This window comes from Antechinus flavipes, chromosome 4 (genome assembly GCF_016432865.1).
Source record: "Antechinus flavipes isolate AdamAnt ecotype Samford, QLD, Australia chromosome 4, AdamAnt_v2, whole genome shotgun sequence".
Classification (NCBI taxonomy): Eukaryota; Metazoa; Chordata; class Mammalia; order Dasyuromorphia; family Dasyuridae; genus Antechinus; species Antechinus flavipes.
The window spans coordinates 124,479,230-124,486,001 of NC_067401.1; the positions used below are offsets into that span (position 1 = coordinate 124,479,230).

General features: G+C 34.6%; 1 pseudogene; it reads right to left on the bottom strand.

The window, feature by feature from the left end:
• Positions 1–360: 360 nt before the first annotated feature.
• On the bottom strand, positions 361–1,259 carry LOC127561333 (40S ribosomal protein S2-like; annotated as a pseudogene).
• Between the last annotated feature and the right edge of the window lie 5,513 nt (positions 1,260–6,772).

Sequence of the window (6,772 nt, forward strand, 5' to 3'; positions counted from 1 at the left end):
AAATTAAATGTAAAAGATATTGTGAGTACATTTTAGAGAGTTGATTGATAAACACTTACTAGGACACTCCCGTTTGGTTTGCATATGACCCATATCTCTCCCCAGAGCAATGTCATTTGACATTTTTGTTGTATTGATTATTTCTCTGCAATAATCAACCCTAAGAAAAGACATTAGAAATATATCTCAAAGATGTCAGTTTTGGTATAGCCAAGCTTGTGTAGTCATTGAAAACAAATCTTTACACCCATACAACATATTGATATCTTTATTATAAATAAACTCAACAGAGAATACAACATCAATACATTCACCAGATCATGGGATTTAAAGGTGGATTCTTTTTTTAACAGGCATAGTTCAATTTATTTCTTGTTTACTAAAAACATCTTGGGGTTGCCACATAGCTGCCTGGGTTCTCTGGACAGACATGCATATGTAAGTTTTCCCAAACTAATCAGTAAATTCCTGATAGGGAATCATAATGAGCACAGTCTCCTTTCACAGGTCTGGGGTTAGTTTGCTATATGTTTAGGAGATGGCATCAAATGTAGCTTTAGCAAAGTCATCCAGAGTGGAAGTACAGTGTCTTGCAGAAGTGGAACAGTCATCAATTCCAGCCTTCATCAGGAGTTTCTTAGACATAGGAGCTGAGACAATACCAGTACCTCTAGGTGGGGATGAAGCATACCAGAACTGATCCACAATGCCCACTGACCTTGCAGCGCACTGTGTAAGGCTTGCCTATTTTGTTCCTCCAATAGCCTCATCTCACAGAAATGATGGACAACTTGGCCAGAATGATGGCACCATGAATAGCCATGGCCATTTCCTAGGAGCACTTGATAACCAGGCCAACAGGGCTATTGTCGTCACCAATGGCCACAAAAGCCTTGAACTTGATCCATTGTCCAGCTCTAGTTTGTTACTAGATCTTCAGAATCTTATCTTTCCATGAAGATCCCAGAAAGAAGTCTTTATGATTTCAGACTCCTTGAAAGAAAGGGAGAAAAGATAATTACTTCCAAAGACTTTATCTAAATGTCCTTGACTAGTCAGCCCAATTTAATGACAAAAAGCCACTCCTTGTCTTCAGTGTTTCCTCCTCAGAACCCATGGCCACAGCCTGACCTTGACCATGTTCCTAGCCGTGACCTTGGCCCTCACTGCCAAAGCCATCATGGAAACTACCCTGGCCTTCCATTCCAGGGCTTCCTGGGGCCTCCCATTGCTCCCACAGCACTGGTGTCATCTACCATTTGGTGTTCATTAGAAGTAGACAGTGGAATAAATTTTTGATATTAACTTTTGTACTATGTACCCCTCAGATTTTCACCCTGATTGTTGTTGTAAATTAGATTCTATTTTTGTTTTCTTTCTTTCTTTCTTGATTGACACATCCTTTTCAGGAACTGTAATCTTGATTTGATCATTATTTTCTCCAACATCATATTTGTTGATTCTCTGCTGATGTGCATGAGTTAATTGTTCAATTCTTCAATCTGGCCAGAGCTAATTTCTTAAAGGGATAGTGGGTATTTTGTTGCCTGGATTCCTTATCGAGAATTCAATATGATATCTTGAGAATACTATGTCAAGTAAGTTGGAAATAACACTTATTTACTCAAGAAGACAATTTATGGAATTGTATTTGCAAAAGGCATTGATATAAAAAATGTAGAGTATGGGATGTAAAATGGATGTAAGATAGATCTATTATTATGTTTCTGACATTTCACTGTTAGATTTAGTAGTTTATTCCAGATTCTATTGTGGACTTGAAGTTACAGATGATCTACTATCCTTGCTCTAAGTGTTAATTACTCTTAACAAATTCTGAGCAGATAAATTTTATGTGTCTCAATGATCTAGGGAAACTTTTCAGCTTTAGTGGCCTGGGGATATGGAGACTAGTAAAGACTGCTGTTTGGAGTTGGAGACATTGTAAAATAGTTAATGTGGTTCAGATTTGGAGCAACACTGAGCTAAATTGCTGGATCTATTGATGTCAGGCATCATTGTGTAATTTTATTACCTTATGTTGTATATAAATGTTTCTTTTTTAATCTGGGGACTCTTTTAGTATATGGTAGCTATATTTTGTTTCATGGGTTTTCAAGGTGAAGTACAGGTACTATACATTACCTCAAAGTCCCTAACATGTTGGGTGGGTTAAATAAACTTATGGAATGATGAAAATAGGAAATACATATGATAGGCAGAAATTCATGTATTGTATACCATTTTGAGAAATACATTGATGGTATTATAAATTTGAGAATATTAATATATCTGTATTTTAATTATTCTAATTAAAGTCAAATTTAAAAAAAGGTAAAGCATCAAATCATATTTGTTTGGAATTCTATTTCTATTAGAAGATCCCTGAAGGTAAGTACTATCTAATTTTTTGGCATTATATCCCCAAGGCCTATCACAGGGTGTTGTACAGAGTAGGAATTTAATAAATATTTAAAATTAAATTGATATGAATAATACTTTTATTTTATTAAAGATTTTCAATATCCACAGCTAATTGAAGTTTCCATGAAAATTAGAATGCATGAGGTTATAGGAGTCAAAGTATAATCTGACTTAGACTGCTAATTTGGAGATGTACTCACTACTACAAGTAATACTAATTGGGTGCTTAAAAAACAAACTCAATTCTCTTCTGAACTGCTAGAACAGATGAAATTTCTTATTTTTTTTTCCAGGAAAGAGTTCATTTTAGAATAACCTTATATAGGAGCTTAGGTTTGTTAGTGGTGATAATAGAGTCTCCTCGCCTCTTCTAAAAAGTTCACACCACAGACTGATGTTTGATATAAAAAGTGGCCTTTCATCATGAAGAATTCGCAGAGTCTGCAAAACTTTTAAATGAAACAAGGTCAAGTCATAATAAAAGGTTGTCAGAATCTGGTCCAAAAACGACTTTCATTCAAGAAATTCAAATTCAACATTTACTGAGCACCTGTAATATATAGAACTCTTTTTTGAACAGATATAAACATGAATAAAAATTGGTCCTGGCCCTCGAGAAGTTTGTAGTCTACTACTCCAGCATCTTTCAATAACCAAAATTATAAAAACAAAAAATCCTGAGATAATCTTACTAATGAGAATTCAACTTCATAGCAAGGTGCATAATAGATATGTCTCTGGAACTAGAATGAGAAAGGCTTCATTTAGAATATTACCGCAGGTACTTCTTAGTGATGTGACCCTGGGCTAACTAGTTACTAAAAGGCTGTCAGCCTCAGTTTTGTAGTCTATAAAATTGGAAGGATAACAATGGCTCAATTCTAGGGTTGCTGTGAAAATCCTATCATATAATATCTATAAAGTGTTTTTCTAGAATTTAAAGTGTTATAAAGGATACTCCAAATTTTTAAACTATTAAAAGCTTAAGCCAGCACTAATATTTATGATACATCATGAAATATTAGTTGTTGTTACAATTATTTATTTCAAGAAAATTTCCTTCAGAAATGCAAGTGACCAAAATAAATTCCAATTTAATGTCTTCTTACCATTAGGATAAATGCAGAAATCTTCATGTCTCTGTCTCTCTGTTTCTGCTTTTGTCCCTATAACTTTCTGTCTGTCTCTCTACATATCTGCCTGTCTCTTTTGCTATCACATCTCTAAATATAGCTGCTTGATAAAAATGTGGGTGGGGTAAGAGAAAATAAACTTGGAATATACTTCATGTTTAACATTTAATGTACATTCTTCTTAATATCACTATTAAAAATCTTATTCACCAATTAGTGCCAATGGAATTCCCAAGTCTTTCACAGATTTACAAATATGAGAGACTTTACAAGTAATCAACTTGAACCCACCTCATTTTACAGTTGAGGAAATCAAGCTATAGGGGGTTAAAATGACTTATTTAGTTTCATATTGCTAGAGGGTTTCTGAAGCAGGATATGAATACATTTCTACCTGAATCTAATCTCAGGGCCAGCCCCCATTAAAGAGTAAAATTCAAGAGTGATCCAATGAATTGTACATTTATTTCAGAAATTCTTGGTCTGGTCTTTCTATACTATTCCTTTAGAAAATCTGTCCAATGTGCTGAAAGATATTTCCATGTACCTTAAATATATTGGGGCATGACTGCAGAAGAGGTTCTACACAGACATCTACTTATTTTGAGAGATATGACCATTTACCTCAGATGGAACAAGTTCTTAGGTTTAAAAATTAATCACATAAACATACAGAGATCAAGTTCCATGATGTTTATCTGCCTTCTAAAATGGGCTAGTACTTTCAGTAACCAGGAGAAAATGTCACTGGAAATAGTGAAGAAAATAAATAATTTGTTTATGATTATCCTTGTGATGCAATCCCTGCAATGGCAGTTGGCAATGGAGACCACTGACCACTTGCGTGAATCACTCACACATTCAGCTTTTGATATTAAGATTTTTATAATAGAGAGCAAGTCTGATGTGAAAACCATAGGTACATTTGTGGTCAGAGATATTTTCATGTCATTGATATACTGGGGGAGAAAAAACACCAAGGAACAGAGCAATCAATAATCAGGAAATATTTGTTAAGTATCTGCTTTGTGACAAGCATTATGTTATACGCAGGCTATAGAAAAAGAGGCAAAATCTGATGGGGAAGACAATATGCAAAAAAGCAAATAAAAGAAGGTATATGCTGAATAAATAAGAAATAATAAACCAAAATAAGACACTAGAATTAAGAAGGGTGGGAAAGGCTTCCCTGTAGAAAGTGGAATTTTATTTGGGACTTAAAAGGAAGCTAGGAGTCAGTAGGTAGAATAGAGGGAGAGTGTTTCAGTCATAGAGACAGCTGTGGAGGAGTAAAGTGTAAGAAGACTAAAAAAGTAGGAGAAAGCTAGGTTCTAAAGGACTTTAAATGCCAAATAGAGGAATTTGTTCCTGAGGACATAGCAAGCCCCTGGGATTTCTTGGGATTATATGATTGTTCTTAGGTTTTAAGAAAATTTTTGTGGTGGCTTAATGAGCAAAGGATTAGGTCAGGAGAGACTTAACCCAAGCAGATCCAACATACTAATAATAATCCAGGCCTGAGGTAGGATAAGAGCTTGCATTGGAGTAAAGGCAGTGACCAATGAGCATATATAAGAGATCGTATTAAGGTAAAATTATCAGAATTTGGGGTGATAGGTAATGAGGAATTGAGGATGATTTCTAGATTGTAAACCTGAGGTACTTCAAGGATGGATGCATTCTATAGTAATAATAAGGAAGGTAGATGATGGGGACAATTTAGGGGGGAAAATAATGAGTTCTGTTCTGAATATGTTTAAAAAATATATAAGGCAGCCAATTTGCGATGTTTGAAAGGCAGCTGGAATGTAAGATTGGGAGTTGGCAGAGAAGTTGTTAGTGGTCTATGTAACAAGCATTTCAGAGAATGTACTGGAGGGAATCTGGTGGTGGGATTTGGGAAAGGGAATTTGAGTGATAACCTGTAAGAGTTCACAATCACTGGTGCAGGTAAAACTAGGTGTGAAAATGCCCATTAATTAGTGGAAAGCATCACTGCTCTTCCTAAAGGACTTCGGAGACTGGATATAGATAAAGTACAAGATGGAGCATAGGACCAGATTTCACCAGATTATGTTCACATAGGATGTTTCATTTTACCACTCTTCTATTTCCTTCTAAAGACTAGTTTTTAGGCTGGAATTGGTGTAGTAGAAGACAGATGCTTAATTCCTCACCCACTTTCCTTTTCCTCTTTTCTCAAGTGACAAGTTTAGAAGGAGATAGAAGACCTGAGGTTAAAGGGAAAGCTGTGCCTTTTTGTATTGGAGGATTTCCACATCTCTATATCGAGGTTTATATAGGAGGTTGGAAACAATTAAGTGGGAGTTTTCCTTGTTGTGGCACAGAAGGAAATTATCTTGGTCAGGCCTATTACCATTGTGCTAACCCAGAGATCTCTGAAGAGAATAAAATAACTCAAACATTTTTGGATTTAACTATCTGGGTATGAAATATTAGACTTGGTCTATTCACCTATTGTTTTGTTATCATGGCATGATCAATCTGCTTTCATATCTGATTTTGATTCTTCTTTTCTCCCTTTCTTTCCCTCTTTCTTTTTTTTTCCTTCCTTCTTTCCTTCCTTCCTTTCTTTTTTCTTTCTTTCTCTTCCTTATTTTCTTCCTCTTTCTCTTTTTTCTCTCTCTTTTTCTTTCTCTCTTTTTTCTTTTTCTTTCCTTTTTTCTTTCTTTCTTTCTTCTTTCTTTCTTTCTTTCTTTCTTTCTTTTTCTTTCTTTCTTTCTTTCTTTCTTTCTTTCTTTCTTTCTTTCTTTCCATTTCTTTGATTTGGCAATAAACCTCACTGTGCTTCTATCTTTAGACTTTTGGGTCTTCTGAAATTTAAATTTAGATTGTCATTCCATTAAATATAGCATGCATCGGAGAATACTGATTTTTTTAAAAGAGGGTTTTTGGTGATAGGGGACATCTTATAATCATTTAAAGAGTCATACTATTTCTTAAATGCAGATTTGACTATTCACCTTCTGTTCAATTATGGGTCCATTTTAATGTCTATCTGCAGTGCCTGCCCACAGTTTATGTCATCTTTATTTTTCCTATGTGTATGGCAAAGTTAATGTCTTTGGTGAGACTATAGATCTTTTTTAAATTATTTATTTAATATTTAATTTAAGCATTTCCATAACATAGTATAATAAAAAGATGATTGCACATAAAATGCCAAATCTATTATGCATAACTTGCTATTACTT